The 17,500-nt window shown below is 39.4% G+C and overlaps 15 non-coding genes across 15 annotated transcripts; all 15 read left to right on the top strand.

Annotated features, from left to right (window-relative positions):
- The first annotated feature begins 1,333 nt into the window (after positions 1-1,333).
- On the top strand, positions 1,334-1,406 carry TRNAR-CCU (transfer RNA arginine (anticodon CCU)). Its single transcript has one exon. It is a non-coding gene; the product is annotated as a tRNA-Arg (tRNA).
- A 1,521-nt stretch (positions 1,407-2,927) lies between these two features.
- TRNAR-CCU (transfer RNA arginine (anticodon CCU)) lies at positions 2,928-3,000 on the top strand. Its single transcript has one exon. It is a non-coding gene; the product is annotated as a tRNA-Arg (tRNA).
- Positions 3,001-4,521: 1,521 nt separating this feature from the next.
- Positions 4,522-4,594, top strand: TRNAR-CCU (transfer RNA arginine (anticodon CCU)). Its single transcript has one exon. It is a non-coding gene; the product is annotated as a tRNA-Arg (tRNA).
- A 644-nt stretch (positions 4,595-5,238) lies between these two features.
- TRNAR-UCG (transfer RNA arginine (anticodon UCG)) lies at positions 5,239-5,311 on the top strand. Its single transcript has one exon. It is a non-coding gene; the product is annotated as a tRNA-Arg (tRNA).
- Positions 5,312-6,114: 803 nt separating this feature from the next.
- On the top strand, positions 6,115-6,187 carry TRNAR-CCU (transfer RNA arginine (anticodon CCU)). The gene has a single exon. It is a non-coding gene; the product is annotated as a tRNA-Arg (tRNA).
- Positions 6,188-7,708: 1,521 nt separating this feature from the next.
- TRNAR-CCU (transfer RNA arginine (anticodon CCU)) lies at positions 7,709-7,781 on the top strand. The gene has a single exon. It is a non-coding gene; the product is annotated as a tRNA-Arg (tRNA).
- Positions 7,782-8,425: 644 nt separating this feature from the next.
- Positions 8,426-8,498, top strand: TRNAR-UCG (transfer RNA arginine (anticodon UCG)). The gene has a single exon. It is a non-coding gene; the product is annotated as a tRNA-Arg (tRNA).
- Positions 8,499-9,302: 804 nt separating this feature from the next.
- On the top strand, positions 9,303-9,375 carry TRNAR-CCU (transfer RNA arginine (anticodon CCU)). Its single transcript has one exon. It is a non-coding gene; the product is annotated as a tRNA-Arg (tRNA).
- A 1,521-nt stretch (positions 9,376-10,896) lies between these two features.
- Positions 10,897-10,969, top strand: TRNAR-CCU (transfer RNA arginine (anticodon CCU)). Its single transcript has one exon. It is a non-coding gene; the product is annotated as a tRNA-Arg (tRNA).
- A 644-nt stretch (positions 10,970-11,613) lies between these two features.
- TRNAR-UCG (transfer RNA arginine (anticodon UCG)) lies at positions 11,614-11,686 on the top strand. The gene has a single exon. It is a non-coding gene; the product is annotated as a tRNA-Arg (tRNA).
- An 803-nt stretch (positions 11,687-12,489) lies between these two features.
- Positions 12,490-12,562, top strand: TRNAR-CCU (transfer RNA arginine (anticodon CCU)). Its single transcript has one exon. It is a non-coding gene; the product is annotated as a tRNA-Arg (tRNA).
- A 1,521-nt stretch (positions 12,563-14,083) lies between these two features.
- On the top strand, positions 14,084-14,156 carry TRNAR-CCU (transfer RNA arginine (anticodon CCU)). Its single transcript has one exon. It is a non-coding gene; the product is annotated as a tRNA-Arg (tRNA).
- A 644-nt stretch (positions 14,157-14,800) lies between these two features.
- Positions 14,801-14,873, top strand: TRNAR-UCG (transfer RNA arginine (anticodon UCG)). The gene has a single exon. It is a non-coding gene; the product is annotated as a tRNA-Arg (tRNA).
- Positions 14,874-15,676: 803 nt separating this feature from the next.
- Positions 15,677-15,749, top strand: TRNAR-CCU (transfer RNA arginine (anticodon CCU)). Its single transcript has one exon. It is a non-coding gene; the product is annotated as a tRNA-Arg (tRNA).
- A 1,520-nt stretch (positions 15,750-17,269) lies between these two features.
- TRNAR-CCU (transfer RNA arginine (anticodon CCU)) lies at positions 17,270-17,342 on the top strand. The gene has a single exon. It is a non-coding gene; the product is annotated as a tRNA-Arg (tRNA).
- Positions 17,343-17,500: the final 158 nt, after the last annotated feature.

Here is a 17,500-nt window from a genome sequence, read left to right as displayed (position 1 = left end):
TTGACCCGGGAGAAGATATTCCTTTGGAAAAAAATATTTGAATTGGATTGGTGTAACTGTTGTTTCTAGAGGTGGTGACAGGCTTTCAGCTACTTGAATAGGTCACGTCAGGATTCATGAAACGTATACAACCTTTGAGCGTGTGTAAATTGGCATATCCAGAAAGGAGCAGTTTTTACTACTGTCAAAACAGTTTCTCTCCACCTCTAGAAATATCCAGAGCTATGTAAAGCATACAACTGAGCTTTATTCTCATGAAGAAAGAGGTTTAAATGCAAAAAAGAAAACAAAAGCTTATCGTACTGTTGACATTTTCATTATATAGATTCCAAAAGAGTGCTTCAATTGAAAGGAGCTGAAAACACACAATGGGATGTAAACCTAAATAACTATCAATATCATATTTCCCATCCTTGCATACTACCTACATTATAAAAATAAGCACAGCAGGACATATGACCGCGTGGCCTAATGGATAAGGCGTCTGACTTCAGATCAGAAGATTGAGGGTTCGAGTCCCTTCGTGGTCGGTTTTTGCCAATGGTCACACAACTCAGATTTCCATTCAGAATGGAAGCAGGCTCTTCCAATACTCTTATAGCCATCATGTTCTCATTCCTAATTATTCATGAAGTGGAGTACATACTGCACAGTCATTTAGATTGCATCTTCAGCCTAAAATCTTGTTCATGTTAGTGGCATTAAGAAGTGCTTCTATGTACACGCACGGAATATGTAATAGGGTTGCAGAATTTTGACTTGACAGAATGGGTTTTTAGCTTAAGGGTGTGTAGATGAAATGCAAGGTGTGTAAGTATGTGTTCATGGAGTGCTTCAAGTGTAAAATCTGTATGATTTGTGCAGTTAAAGTGCTAATTTTGCCTACGAGAAAGAGAAGTACTACAGAAGAATTATAAAGGATTGGCACATTGGCTGCCTTTGCTGATGACACAGTTGGCTAATTTGTGAAGCATTGGTCTATTAAGTTGCAGAGTGTGGTTGAACTTGGTTAGGAGACTTGGTGCCTGTTTCTGTGTCCTGCTGAAGACAAGGACGGCTTGATACCACTGTCAAAGCCCAGTTTATTGAGAAAAGCATCCAGGAAAGAAGAAGTGTTGAGTCGAAAGTGGTTCTCCTTCAATTTCTCTCCACTTGCGCGAAATGCAGAGCCTCCATTATAGCACAGAAAAGAGTGTTAAAGTCGGGGATGGAAGAGGATGAAAATAGGAAGTTTACTTATGGAGAGAACTGAGAAATGTCCTGTGAGCAGACACCACTGTTTTACGATTGAATACATTTAAATAATGCCTCTAGACTGCAACTGTTTATCTGTGCCTCAGTGGCCTAATGGATAAGACACTGGCTTCCTAAGCCAGGGATTGTGGGTTCGAGTCCCATCTGAGGTGAAAACCAATATCCAGTATTACTTTTCTTGAAAAATTTATATATTTATTACATGCTTCCGCTCAGAAGCTTATGAGGTATTAGAAACTTTGAAATGGTACCATTTTACTTCTGTACTCCCCGGACTCATGTTGGTGTTCTGAAACTACAAAGTAGATTTTTAAACACCTATCTTTGTCAGATGCAACTTTGACCCGGCAGAAGATATTCCTTTGGAAAAAATGATTTGAATTGGATTGGTGTAACTGTTGTTTCTAGAGGTAGTGACAGGCTTTCAGCTACTTGAATAGGGCAAGGCAGGATTCATGAAACGTATACAACCTTTGAGCGTGTGTAAATTGGCATATCCAGAAAGGAGCAGTTTGTACTACTGTCAAAACAGTTTCTCTCCACTTCTGGAAATATCCAGAGCTATGTAAAGCATACAACTGAGCTTTAATCTCATGAAGAAAGAGGTTTAAATGCAAAAAAGAAAACAAAAGCTTATCGTACTGGTGACATTCTCATTATATAGATTCCAAAAGAGTGCTTTAATTGAAAGGAGCTGAAAAAACACAATGGGATGTAAACCTAAATAACTATCAATATCATATTTCCCATCCTTGCATACCACCTACATTATAAAAATAAGCACAGAAGGACATATGACCGTGTGGCCTGATGGATAAGGTGTCTGACTTCGGATCAGAAGATTGAGGGTTCGAGTCCCTTTGTGGTCGGTTTTTGCCAATGGACACACAACTCAGCTTTCCGTTCAGAATGGAAGCAGGCTCTTCCAATACTCTTATAGCCATCATGTTCTCATTCCTAATTATTCATGAAGTGGAGTACATACTGCACAGTCATTTAGATTGCATCTTCAGCCTAAAATCTTGTCCATGTTAGTGGCATTAAGAAGTGCTTCTATGTACACGCACTGAATATGTAATAGGGTTGCAGAATTTTGACTTGACAGAATGGATTTTTAGCTTAAGGGTGTGTAGATGAAATGCAAGGTGTGTAAGTATGTGTTCATGGAGTGCTTCAAGTTTAAACATCTGTATGATTTGTGCAGTTAAAGTGCTAATTTTGCCTACGAGAAAGAAAAGTACTACAGAAGAATTATAAAGGATTGGCACATTGGCTGTCTTTGCTGATGACACAGTTGGCTAATTTGTAAAGCATTGGTCTATTAAGTTGCAGAGTGTGGTTGAACTTGGTTAGGAGACTTGGTGCCTGTTTCTGTGTCCTGCTGAAGACAAGGACGGCTTGATACCACTGTCAAAGCCCAGTTTATTGAGAAAAGCATCCAGGAAAGAAGAAGTGTTGAGTCGAAAGTGGTTCTCCTCCAATTTCTCTCCACTTGCTCGAAATGCAGAGCCTCCATTATAGCACAGAACAGAGTGTTAAAGTCGGGGATGGAAGAGGATGAAAATGGGAAGTTTACTTATGGAGAGAACTGAGAAATGTCCTGTGTGCAGACACCAGTGTTTGACGATTGAATACATTTAAATAATGCTTCTAGACTGCAAGTGTTCATCTGTGCCTCAGTGGCCTAATGGATAAGGCACTGGCCTCCTAAGCCAGGGATTGTGGGTTCGAGTCCCATCTGAGGTGAAAACCAATATCCACTATTACTTTTCTAGAAAAATTTATTTATTTATTACATGCTTCCCCTCAGAAGCTTATGAGGTATTAGGAACTTTGAAATGGTACCATTTTACTTCTGTACTCTCCGGACTTATGTTGGTGTTCTGAAACTACAAAGTAGATTTTTAAACACCTATCTTTGTCAGATGCAACTTTGACCCGGCAGAAGATATTCCTTTGGAAAAAATGATTTGAATTGGATTGGTGTAACTGTTGTTTCTAGAGGTAGTGACAGGCTTTCAGCTACTTGAATAGGGCAAGGCAGGATTCATGAAACGTATACAACCTTTGAGCGTGTGTAAATTGGCATATCCAGAAAGGAGCAGTTTGTACTACTGTCAAAACAGTTTCTCTCCACTTCTGGAAATATCCAGAGCTATGTAAAGCATACAACTGAGCTTTAATCTCATGAAGAAAGAGGTTTAAATGCAAAAAAGAAAACAAAAGCTTATCGTACTGGTGACATTCTCATTATATAGATTCCAAAAGAGTGCTTTAATTGAAAGGAGCTGAAAAAACACAATGGGATGTAAACCTAAATAACTATCAATATCATATTTCCCATCCTTGCATACCACCTACATTATAAAAATAAGCACAGAAGGACATATGACCGTGTGGCCTGATGGATAAGGTGTCTGACTTCGGATCAGAAGATTGAGGGTTCGAGTCCCTTTGTGGTCGGTTTTTGCCAATGGACACACAACTCAGCTTTCCGTTCAGAATGGAAGCAGGCTCTTCCAATACTCTTATAGCCATCATGTTCTCATTCCTAATTATTCATGAAGTGGAGTACATACTGCACAGTCATTTAGATTGCATCTTCAGCCTAAAATCTTGTCCATGTTAGTGGCATTAAGAAGTGCTTCTATGTACACGCACTGAATATGTAATAGGGTTGCAGAATTTTGACTTGACAGAATGGATTTTTAGCTTAAGGGTGTGTAGATGAAATGCAAGGTGTGTAAGTATGTGTTCATGGAGTGCTTCAAGTTTAAACATCTGTATGATTTGTGCAGTTAAAGTGCTAATTTTGCCTACGAGAAAGAAAAGTACTACAGAAGAATTATAAAGGATTGGCACATTGGCTGTCTTTGCTGATGACACAGTTGGCTAATTTGTAAAGCATTGGTCTATTAAGTTGCAGAGTGTGGTTGAACTTGGTTAGGAGACTTGGTGCCTGTTTCTGTGTCCTGCTGAAGACAAGGACGGCTTGATACCACTGTCAAAGCCCAGTTTATTGAGAAAAGCATCCAGGAAAGAAGAAGTGTTGAGTCGAAAGTGGTTCTCCTCCAATTTCTCTCCACTTGCTCGAAATGCAGAGCCTCCATTATAGCACAGAACAGAGTGTTAAAGTCGGGGATGGAAGAGGATGAAAATGGGAAGTTTACTTATGGAGAGAACTGAGAAATGTCCTGTGTGCAGACACCAGTGTTTGACGATTGAATACATTTAAATAATGCTTCTAGACTGCAAGTGTTCATCTGTGCCTCAGTGGCCTAATGGATAAGGCACTGGCCTCCTAAGCCAGGGATTGTGGGTTCGAGTCCCATCTGAGGTGAAAACCAATATCCACTATTACTTTTCTAGAAAAATTTATTTATTTATTACATGCTTCCCCTCAGAAGCTTATGAGGTATTAGGAACTTTGAAATGGTACCATTTTACTTCTGTACTCTCCGGACTTATGTTGGTGTTCTGAAACTACAAAGTAGATTTTTAAACACCTATCTTTGTCAGATGCAACTTTGACCCAGCAGAAGATATTCCTTTGGAAAAAATGATTTGAATTGGATTGGTGTAACTGTTGTTTCTAGAGGTGGTGACTGGCTTTCAGCTACTTGAATAGGGCAAGTCAGGATTCATGAAACACATACAACCTTTGAGCATGTGTAAATTGGCATATCCAGAAAGGAGCAGTTTGTACTACTGTCAAAACAGTTTCTCTCCACTTCTGGAAATATCCAGAGCTATGTAAAGCATACAACTGAGCTTTAATCTCATGAAGAAAGAGGTTTAAATGCAAAAAAGAAAACAAAAGCTTATCGTACTGGTGACATTTTCATTATATAGATTCCAAAAGAGTGCTTTAATTGAAAGGAGCTGAAAACACACAATGGGATGTAAACCTAAATAACTATCAATATCATATTTCCCATCCTTGCATACCACCTACATTATAAAAATAAGCACAGCAGGACATATGACTGCGTGGCCTAATGGATAAGGCGTCTGACTTCGGATCAGAAGATTGAGAGTTCGAGTCCCTTCGTGGTCAGTTTTTGCCAATGGTCACACATCTCAGATTTCCATTCAGAATGGAAGCAGGCTCTTCCAATACTCTTATAGCCATCATGTTCTCATTCCTAATTATTCATGAAGTGGAGTCCATACTGCACAGTCATTTAGATTGCATCTTCAGCCTAAAATCTTGTTCATGTTAGTGGCATTAAGAAGTGCTTCTATGTACACGCATGGAATATGTAATAGGGTTGCAGAATTTTGACTTGACAGAATGGGTTTTTAGCTTAAGGGTGTGTAGATGAAATGCAAGGTGTGTAAGTATGTGTTCATGGAGTGCTTCAAGTGTAAAATCTGTATGATTTGTGCAGTTAAAGTGCTAATTTTGCCTACGAGAAAGAGAAGTACTACAGAAGAATTATAAAGGATTGGCACATTGGCTGCCTTTGCTGATGACACAGTTGGCTAATTTGTGAAGCATTGGTCTATTAAGTTGCAGAGTGTGGTTGAACTTGGTTAGGAGACTTGGTGCCTGTTTCTGTGTCCTGCTGAAGACAAGGACGGCTTGATACCACTGTCAAAGCCCAGTTTATTGAGAAAAACATCCAGGAAAGAAGAAGTGTTGAGTCGAAAGTGGTTCTCCTCCAATTTCTCTCCACTTGCTCGAAATGTAGAGCCTCCATTATAGCACAGAACAGAGTGTTAAAGTCGGGGATGGAAGAGGATGAAAATGGGAAGTTTACTTATGGAGAGAACTGAGAAATGTCCTGTGTGCAGACACCAGTGTTTGACGATTGAATACATTTAAATAATGCCTCTAGACTGCAAGTGGTTATCTGTGCCTCAGTGGCCTAATGGATAAGGCACTGGCCTCCTAAGCCAGGGATTGTGGGTTCGAGTCCCATCTGAGGTGAAAACCAATATCCACTCTTACTTTTCCAGAAAAATTGATATATTTATTACATGCTTCCGCTCAGAAGCCTATGTGGTATTAGGAACTTTGAAATGGTACCGTTTTACTTCTGTACTCTTCAGAGTCATGTTGGTGTTCTGAAACTACAAAGTAGATTTTTAAACACCTATCTTTGTCAGATGCAACTTTGACCCGGGAGAAGATATTCCTTTGGAAAAAATTATTTGAATTGGATTGGTGTAACTGTTGTTTCTAGAGGTGGTGACAGGCTTTCAGCTACTTGAATAGGGCAAGTCAGGATTCATGAAACGTATACAACCTTTGAGCGTGTGTAAATTGGCATATCCAGAAAGGAGCAGTTTTTACTACTGTCAAAACAGTTTCTCTCCACCTCTAGAAATATCCAGAGCTATGTAAAGCATACAACTGAGCTTTATTCTCATGAAGAAAGAGGTTTAAATGCAAAAAAGAAAACAAAAGCTTATCGTACTGTTGACATTTTCATTATATAGATTCCAAAAGAGTGCTTTAATTGAAAGGAGCTGAAAACACACAATGGGATGTAAACCTAAATAACTATCAATATCATATTTCCCATCCTTGCATACCACCTACATTATAAAAATAAGCACAGCAGGACATATGACCGCGTGGCCTAATGGATAAGGCGTCTGACTTTGGATCAGAAGATTGAGGCTTCGAGTCCCTTCGTGGTCGGTTTTTGCCAATGGTCACACAACTCAGATTTCCATTCAGAATGGAAGCAGGCTCTTCCAATACTCTTATAGCCATCATGTTCTCATTCCTAATTATTCATGAAGTGGAGTACATACTGCACAGTCATTTAGATTGCATCTTCAGCCTAAAATCTTGTTCATGTTAGTGGCATTAAGAAGTGCTTCTATGTACACGCACGGAATATGTAATAGGGTTGCAGAATTTTGACTTGACAGAATGGGTTTTTAGCTTAAGGGTGTGTAGATGAAATGCAAGGTGTGTAAGTATGTGTTCATGGAGTGCTTCAAGTTTAAAAATCTGTATGATTTGTGCAGTTAAAGTGCTAATTTTGCCTACGAGAAAGAAAAGTACTACAGAAGAATTATAAAGGATTGGCACATTGGCTGTCTTTGCTGATGACACAGTTGGCTAATTTGTAAAGCATTGGTCTATTAAGTTGCAGAGTGTGGTTGAACTTGGTTAGGAGACTTGGTGCCTGTTTCTGTGTCCTGCTGAAGACAAGGACGGCTTGATACCACTGTCAAAGCCCAGTTTATTGAGAAAAGCATCCAGGAAAGAAGAAGTGTTGAGTCGAAAGTGGTTCTCCTCCAATTTCTCTCCACTTGCTCGAAATGCAGAGCCTCCATTATAGCACAGAACAGAGTGTTAAAGTCGGGGATGGAAGAGGATGAAAATGGGAAGTTTACTTATGGAGAGAACTGAGAAATGTCCTGTGTGCAGACACCAGTGTTTGATGATTGAATACATTTAAATAATGCTTCTAGACTGCAAGTGTTCATCTGTGCCTCAGTGGCCTAATGGATAAGGCACTGGCCTCCTAAGCCAGGGATTGTGGGTTCGAGTCCCATCTGAGGTGAAAACCAATATCCACTATTACTTTTCTAGAAAAATTTATTTATTTATTACATGCTTCCCCTCAGAAGCTTATGAGGTATTAGGAACTTTGAAATGGTACCATTTTACTTCTGTACTCTCCGGACTTATGTTGGTGTTCTGAAACTACAAAGTAGATTTTTAAACACCTATCTTTGTCAGATGCAACTTTGACCCAGCAGAAGATATTCCTTTGGAAAAAATGATTTGAATTGGATTGGTGTGACTGTTGTTTCTAGAGGTGGTGACAGGCTTTCAGCTACTTGAATAGGGCAAGTCAGGATTCATGAAACACATACAACCTTTGAGCGTGTGTAAATTGGCATATCCAGAAAGGAGCAGTTTGTACTACTGTCAAAACAGTTTCTCTCCACTTCTGGAAATATCCAGAGCTATGTAAAGCATACAACTGAGCTTTAATCTCATGAAGAAAGAGGTTTAAATGCAAAAAAGAAAACAAAAGCTTATCGTACTGGTGACATTTTCATTATATAGATTCCAAAAGAGTGCTTTAATTGAAAGGAGCTGAAAACACACAATGGGATGTAAACCTAAATAACTATCAATATCATATTTCCCATCCTTGCATACCACCTACATTATAAAAATAAGCACAGCAGGACATATGACTGCGTGGCCTAATGGATAAGGCGTCTGACTTCGGATCAGAAGATTGAGGGTTCGAGTCCCTTTGTGGTCGGTTTTTGCCAATGGACACACAACTCAGCTTTCCGTTCAGAATGGAAGCAGGCTCTTCCAATACTCTTATAGCCATCATGTTCTCATTCCTAATTATTCATGAAGTGGAGTACATACTGCACAGTCATTTAGATTGCATCTTCAGCCTAAAATCTTGTCCATGTTAGTGGCATTAAGAAGTGCTTCTATGTACACGCACTGAATATGTAATAGGGTTGCAGAATTTTGACTTGACAGAATGGATTTTTAGCTTAAGGGTGTGTAGATGAAATGCAAGGTGTGTAAGTATGTGTTCATGGAGTGCTTCAAGTTTAAACATCTGTATGATTTGTGCAGTTAAAGTGCTAATTTTGCCTACGAGAAAGAAAAGTACTACAGAAGAATTATAAAGGATTGGCACATTGGCTGTCTTTGCTGATGACACAGTTGGCTAATTTGTAAAGCATTGGTCTATTAAGTTGCAGAGTGTGGTTGAACTTGGTTAGGAGACTTGGTGCCTGTTTCTGTGTCCTGCTGAAGACAAGGACGGCTTGATACCACTGTCAAAGCCCAGTTTATTGAGAAAAGCATCCAGGAAAGAAGAAGTGTTGAGTCGAAAGTGGTTCTCCTCCAATTTCTCTCCACTTGCTCGAAATGCAGAGCCTCCATTATAGCACAGAACAGAGTGTTAAAGTCGGGGATGGAAGAGGATGAAAATGGGAAGTTTACTTATGGAGAGAACTGAGAAATGTCCTGTGTGCAGACACCAGTGTTTGACGATTGAATACATTTAAATAATGCTTCTAGACTGCAAGTGTTCATCTGTGCCTCAGTGGCCTAATGGATAAGGCACTGGCCTCCTAAGCCAGGGATTGTGGGTTCGAGTCCCATCTGAGGTGAAAACCAATATCCACTATTACTTTTCTAGAAAAATTTATTTATTTATTACATGCTTCCCCTCAGAAGCTTATGAGGTATTAGGAACTTTGAAATGGTACCATTTTACTTCTGTACTCTCCGGACTTATGTTGGTGTTCTGAAACTACAAAGTAGATTTTTAAACACCTATCTTTGTCAGATGCAACTTTGACCCGGCAGAAGATATTCCTTTGGAAAAAATGATTTGAATTGGATTGGTGTAACTGTTGTTTCTAGAGGTAGTGACAGGCTTTCAGCTACTTGAATAGGGCAAGGCAGGATTCATGAAACGTATACAACCTTTGAGCGTGTGTAAATTGGCATATCCAGAAAGGAGCAGTTTGTACTACTGTCAAAACAGTTTCTCTCCACTTCTGGAAATATCCAGAGCTATGTAAAGCATACAACTGAGCTTTAATCTCATGAAGAAAGAGGTTTAAATGCAAAAAAGAAAACAAAAGCTTATCGTACTGGTGACATTCTCATTATATAGATTCCAAAAGAGTGCTTTAATTGAAAGGAGCTGAAAAAACACAATGGGATGTAAACCTAAATAACTATCAATATCATATTTCCCATCCTTGCATACCACCTACATTATAAAAATAAGCACAGAAGGACATATGACCGTGTGGCCTGATGGATAAGGTGTCTGACTTCGGATCAGAAGATTGAGGGTTCGAGTCCCTTTGTGGTCGGTTTTTGCCAATGGACACACAACTCAGCTTTCCGTTCAGAATGGAAGCAGGCTCTTCCAATACTCTTATAGCCATCATGTTCTCATTCCTAATTATTCATGAAGTGGAGTACATACTGCACAGTCATTTAGATTGCATCTTCAGCCTAAAATCTTGTCCATGTTAGTGGCATTAAGAAGTGCTTCTATGTACACGCACTGAATATGTAATAGGGTTGCAGAATTTTGACTTGACAGAATGGATTTTTAGCTTAAGGGTGTGTAGATGAAATGCAAGGTGTGTAAGTATGTGTTCATGGAGTGCTTCAAGTTTAAACATCTGTATGATTTGTGCAGTTAAAGTGCTAATTTTGCCTACGAGAAAGAAAAGTACTACAGAAGAATTATAAAGGATTGGCACATTGGCTGTCTTTGCTGATGACACAGTTGGCTAATTTGTAAAGCATTGGTCTATTAAGTTGCAGAGTGTGGTTGAACTTGGTTAGGAGACTTGGTGCCTGTTTCTGTGTCCTGCTGAAGACAAGGACGGCTTGATACCACTGTCAAAGCCCAGTTTATTGAGAAAAGCATCCAGGAAAGAAGAAGTGTTGAGTCGAAAGTGGTTCTCCTCCAATTTCTCTCCACTTGCTCGAAATGCAGAGCCTCCATTATAGCACAGAACAGAGTGTTAAAGTCGGGGATGGAAGAGGATGAAAATGGGAAGTTTACTTATGGAGAGAACTGAGAAATGTCCTGTGTGCAGACACCAGTGTTTGACGATTGAATACATTTAAATAATGCTTCTAGACTGCAAGTGTTCATCTGTGCCTCAGTGGCCTAATGGATAAGGCACTGGCCTCCTAAGCCAGGGATTGTGGGTTCGAGTCCCATCTGAGGTGAAAACCAATATCCACTATTACTTTTCTAGAAAAATTTATTTATTTATTACATGCTTCCCCTCAGAAGCTTATGAGGTATTAGGAACTTTGAAATGGTACCATTTTACTTCTGTACTCTCCGGACTTATGTTGGTGTTCTGAAACTACAAAGTAGATTTTTAAACACCTATCTTTGTCAGATGCAACTTTGACCCAGCAGAAGATATTCCTTTGGAAAAAATGATTTGAATTGGATTGGTGTAACTGTTGTTTCTAGAGGTGGTGACTGGCTTTCAGCTACTTGAATAGGGCAAGTCAGGATTCATGAAACACATACAACCTTTGAGCATGTGTAAATTGGCATATCCAGAAAGGAGCAGTTTGTACTACTGTCAAAACAGTTTCTCTCCACTTCTGGAAATATCCAGAGCTATGTAAAGCATACAACTGAGCTTTAATCTCATGAAGAAAGAGGTTTAAATGCAAAAAAGAAAACAAAAGCTTATCGTACTGGTGACATTTTCATTATATAGATTCCAAAAGAGTGCTTTAATTGAAAGGAGCTGAAAACACACAATGGGATGTAAACCTAAATAACTATCAATATCATATTTCCCATCCTTGCATACCACCTACATTATAAAAATAAGCACAGCAGGACATATGACTGCGTGGCCTAATGGATAAGGCGTCTGACTTCGGATCAGAAGATTGAGAGTTCGAGTCCCTTCGTGGTCAGTTTTTGCCAATGGTCACACATCTCAGATTTCCATTCAGAATGGAAGCAGGCTCTTCCAATACTCTTATAGCCATCATGTTCTCATTCCTAATTATTCATGAAGTGGAGTCCATACTGCACAGTCATTTAGATTGCATCTTCAGCCTAAAATCTTGTTCATGTTAGTGGCATTAAGAAGTGCTTCTATGTACACGCATGGAATATGTAATAGGGTTGCAGAATTTTGACTTGACAGAATGGGTTTTTAGCTTAAGGGTGTGTAGATGAAATGCAAGGTGTGTAAGTATGTGTTCATGGAGTGCTTCAAGTGTAAAATCTGTATGATTTGTGCAGTTAAAGTGCTAATTTTGCCTACGAGAAAGAGAAGTACTACAGAAGAATTATAAAGGATTGGCACATTGGCTGCCTTTGCTGATGACACAGTTGGCTAATTTGTGAAGCATTGGTCTATTAAGTTGCAGAGTGTGGTTGAACTTGGTTAGGAGACTTGGTGCCTGTTTCTGTGTCCTGCTGAAGACAAGGACGGCTTGATACCACTGTCAAAGCCCAGTTTATTGAGAAAAACATCCAGGAAAGAAGAAGTGTTGAGTCGAAAGTGGTTCTCCTCCAATTTCTCTCCACTTGCTCGAAATGTAGAGCCTCCATTATAGCACAGAACAGAGTGTTAAAGTCGGGGATGGAAGAGGATGAAAATGGGAAGTTTACTTATGGAGAGAACTGAGAAATGTCCTGTGTGCAGACACCAGTGTTTGACGATTGAATACATTTAAATAATGCCTCTAGACTGCAAGTGGTTATCTGTGCCTCAGTGGCCTAATGGATAAGGCACTGGCCTCCTAAGCCAGGGATTGTGGGTTCGAGTCCCATCTGAGGTGAAAACCAATATCCACTCTTACTTTTCCAGAAAAATTGATATATTTATTACATGCTTCCGCTCAGAAGCCTATGTGGTATTAGGAACTTTGAAATGGTACCGTTTTACTTCTGTACTCTTCAGAGTCATGTTGGTGTTCTGAAACTACAAAGTAGATTTTTAAACACCTATCTTTGTCAGATGCAACTTTGACCCGGGAGAAGATATTCCTTTGGAAAAAATTATTTGAATTGGATTGGTGTAACTGTTGTTTCTAGAGGTGGTGACAGGCTTTCAGCTACTTGAATAGGGCAAGTCAGGATTCATGAAACGTATACAACCTTTGAGCGTGTGTAAATTGGCATATCCAGAAAGGAGCAGTTTTTACTACTGTCAAAACAGTTTCTCTCCACCTCTAGAAATATCCAGAGCTATGTAAAGCATACAACTGAGCTTTATTCTCATGAAGAAAGAGGTTTAAATGCAAAAAAGAAAACAAAAGCTTATCGTACTGTTGACATTTTCATTATATAGATTCCAAAAGAGTGCTTTAATTGAAAGGAGCTGAAAACACACAATGGGATGTAAACCTAAATAACTATCAATATCATATTTCCCATCCTTGCATACCACCTACATTATAAAAATAAGCACAGCAGGACATATGACCGCGTGGCCTAATGGATAAGGCGTCTGACTTTGGATCAGAAGATTGAGGCTTCGAGTCCCTTCGTGGTCGGTTTTTGCCAATGGTCACACAACTCAGATTTCCATTCAGAATGGAAGCAGGCTCTTCCAATACTCTTATAGCCATCATGTTCTCATTCCTAATTATTCATGAAGTGGAGTACATACTGCACAGTCATTTAGATTGCATCTTCAGCCTAAAATCTTGTTCATGTTAGTGGCATTAAGAAGTGCTTCTATGTACACGCACGGAATATGTAATAGGGTTGCAGAATTTTGACTTGACAGAATGGGTTTTTAGCTTAAGGGTGTGTAGATGAAATGCAAGGTGTGTAAGTATGTGTTCATGGAGTGCTTCAAGTTTAAAAATCTGTATGATTTGTGCAGTTAAAGTGCTAATTTTGCCTACGAGAAAGAAAAGTACTACAGAAGAATTATAAAGGATTGGCACATTGGCTGTCTTTGCTGATGACACAGTTGGCTAATTTGTAAAGCATTGGTCTATTAAGTTGCAGAGTGTGGTTGAACTTGGTTAGGAGACTTGGTGCCTGTTTCTGTGTCCTGCTGAAGACAAGGACGGCTTGATACCACTGTCAAAGCCCAGTTTATTGAGAAAAGCATCCAGGAAAGAAGAAGTGTTGAGTCGAAAGTGGTTCTCCTCCAATTTCTCTCCACTTGCTCGAAATGCAGAGCCTCCATTATAGCACAGAACAGAGTGTTAAAGTCGGGGATGGAAGAGGATGAAAATGGGAAGTTTACTTATGGAGAGAACTGAGAAATGTCCTGTGTGCAGACACCAGTGTTTGATGATTGAATACATTTAAATAATGCTTCTAGACTGCAAGTGTTCATCTGTGCCTCAGTGGCCTAATGGATAAGGCACTGGCCTCCTAAGCCAGGGATTGTGGGTTCGAGTCCCATCTGAGGTGAAAACCAATATCCACTATTACTTTTCTAGAAAAATTTATTTATTTATTACATGCTTCCCCTCAGAAGCTTATGAGGTATTAGGAACTTTGAAATGGTACCATTTTACTTCTGTACTCTCCGGACTTATGTTGGTGTTCTGAAACTACAAAGTAGATTTTTAAACACCTATCTTTGTCAGATGCAACTTTGACCCAGCAGAAGATATTCCTTTGGAAAAAATGATTTGAATTGGATTGGTGTGACTGTTGTTTCTAGAGGTGGTGACAGGCTTTCAGCTACTTGAATAGGGCAAGTCAGGATTCATGAAACACATACAACCTTTGAGCGTGTGTAAATTGGCATATCCAGAAAGGAGCAGTTTGTACTACTGTCAAAACAGTTTCTCTCCACTTCTGGAAATATCCAGAGCTATGTAAAGCATACAACTGAGCTTTAATCTCATGAAGAAAGAGGTTTAAATGCAAAAAAGAAAACAAAAGCTTATCGTACTGGTGACATTTTCATTATATAGATTCCAAAAGAGTGCTTTAATTGAAAGGAGCTGAAAACACACAATGGGATGTAAACCTAAATAACTATCAATATCATATTTCCCATCCTTGCATACCACCTACATTATAAAAATAAGCACAGCAGGACATATGACTGCGTGGCCTAATGGATAAGGCGTCTGACTTCGGATCAGAAGATTGAGGGTTCGAGTCCCTTCGTGGTCAGTTTTTGCCAATGGTCACACATCTCAGATTTCCATTCAGAATGGAAGCAGGCTCTTCCAATACTCTTATAGCCATCATGTTCTCATTCCTAATTATTCATGAAGTGGAGTCCATACTGCACAGTCATTTAGATTGCATCTTCAGCCTAAAATCTTGTTCATGTTAGTGGCATTAAGAAGTGCTTCTATGTACACGCATGGAATATGTAATAGGGTTGCAGAATTTTGACTTGACAGAATGGGTTTTTAGCTTAAGGGTGTGTAGATGAAATGCAAGGTGTGTAAGTATGTGTTCATGGAGTGCTTCAAGTGTGAAATCTGTATGATTTGTGCAGTTAAAGTGCTAATTTTGCCTACGAGAAAGAGAAGTACTACAGAAGAATTATAAAGGATTGGCACATTGGCTGCCTTTGCTGATGACACAGTTGGCTAATTTGTGAAACATTGGTCTATTAAGTTGCAGAGTGTGGTTGAACTTGGTTAGGAGACTTGGTGCCTGTTTCTGTGTCCTGCTGAAGACAAGCACGGCTTGATACCACTGTCAAAGCCCAGTTTATTGAGAAAAGCATCCAGGAAAGAAGAAGTGTTGAGTCGAAAGTGGTTCTCCTCCAATTTCTCTCCACTTGCTCGAAATGCAGAGCCTCCATTATAGCACAGAACAGAGTGTTAAAGTCGGGGATGGAAGAGGATGAAAATGGGAAGTTTACTTATGGAGAGAACTGAGAAATGTCCTGTGTGCAGACACCAGTGTTTGACGATTGAATACATTTAAATAATGCCTCTAGACTGCAAGTGTTTATCTGTGCCTCAGTGGCCTAATGGATAAGGCACTGGCCTCCTAAGCCAGGGATTGTGGGTTCGAGTCCCATCTGAGGTGAAAACCAATATCCACTCTTACCTTTCCAGAAAAATTGATATATTTATTACATGCTTCCGCTCAGAAGCTTATGTGGTATTAGGAACTTTGAAATGGTACCATTTTACTTCTGTACTCTTCAGAGTCATGTTGGTGTTCTGAAACTACAAAGTAGATTTTTAAACACCTATCTTTGTCAGATGCAACTTTGACCCGGGAGAAGATATTCCTTTGGAAAAAAATATTTGAATTGGATTGGTGTAACTGTTGTTTCTAGAGGTGGTGACAGGCTTTCAGCTACTTGAATAGGGCAAGTCAGGATTCATGAAACGTATACAACCTTTGAGCGTGTGTAAATTGGCATATCCAGAAAGGAGCAGTTTTTACTACTGTCAAAACAGTTTCTCTCCACCTCTAGAAATATCCAGAGCTATGTAAAGCATACAACTGAGCTTTATTCTCATGAAGAAAGAGGTTTAAATGCAAAAAAGAAAACAAAAGCTTATCGTACTGTTGACAATTTCATTATATAGATTCCAAAAGAGTGCTTCAATTGAAAGGAGCTGAAAACACACAATGGGATGTAAACCTAAATAACTATCAATATCATATTTCCCATCCTTGCATACCACCTACATTATAAAAATAAGCACAGCAGGACATATGACCGCGTGGCCTAATGGATAAGGCGTCTGACTTCAGATCAGAAGATTGAGGGTTCGAGTCCCTTCGTGGTCGGTTTTTGCCAATGGTCACACAACTCAGATTTCCATTCAGAATGGAAGCAGGCTCTTCCAATACTCTTATAGCCATCATGTTCTCATTCCTAATTATTCATGAAGTGGAGTACATACTGCACAGTCATTTAGATTGCATCTTCAGCCTAAAATCTTGTTCATGTTAGTGGCATTAAGAAGTGTTTCTATGTACACGCACGGAATATGTAATAGGGTTGCAGAATTTTGACTTGACAGAATGGGTTTTTAGCTTAAGGGTGTGTAGATGAAATGCAAGGTGTGTAAGTATGTGTTCATGGAGTGCTTCAAGTGTAAAATCTGTATGATTTGTGCAGTTAAAGTGCTAATTTTGCCTACGAGAAAGAGAAGTACTACAGAAGAATTATAAAGGATTGGCACATTGGCTGCCTTTGCTGATGACACAGTTGGCTAATTTGTGAAGCATTGGTCTATTAAGTTGCAGAGTGTGGTTGAACTTGGTTAGGAGACTTGGTGCCTGTTTCTGTGTCCTGCTGAAGACAAGGACGGCTTGATACCACTGTCAAAGCCCAGTTTATTGAGAAAAGCATCCAGGAAAGAAGAAGTGTTGAGTCGAAAGTGGTTCTCCTTCAATTTCTCTCCACTTGCGCGAAATGCAGAGCCTCCATTATAGCACAGAAAAGAGTGTTAAAGTCGGGGATGGAAGAGGATGAAAATAGGAAGTTTACTTATGGAGAGAACTGAGAAATGTCCTGTGAGCAGACACCACTGTTTTACGATTGAATACATTTAAATAATGCCTCTAGACTGCAACTGTTTATCTGTGCCTCAGTGGCCTAATGGATAAGACACTGGCTTCCTAAGCCAGGGATTGTGGGTTCGAGTCCCATCTGAGGTGAAAACCAATATCCAGTATTACTTTTCTTGAAAAATTTATATATTTATTACATGCTTCCGCTCAGAAGCTTATGAGGTATTAGGAACTTTGAAATGGTACCATTTTACTTCTGTACTCCCCGGACTCATGTTGGTGTTCTGAAACTACAAAGTAGATTT

This window comes from Lissotriton vulgaris, chromosome 5 (assembly GCF_964263255.1).
Source record: "Lissotriton vulgaris chromosome 5, aLisVul1.2, whole genome shotgun sequence".
Lineage (NCBI taxonomy): Eukaryota > Metazoa > Chordata > Amphibia > Caudata > Salamandridae > Lissotriton > Lissotriton vulgaris.
This window is presented reverse-complemented; position numbering and strand designations above follow the sequence as displayed.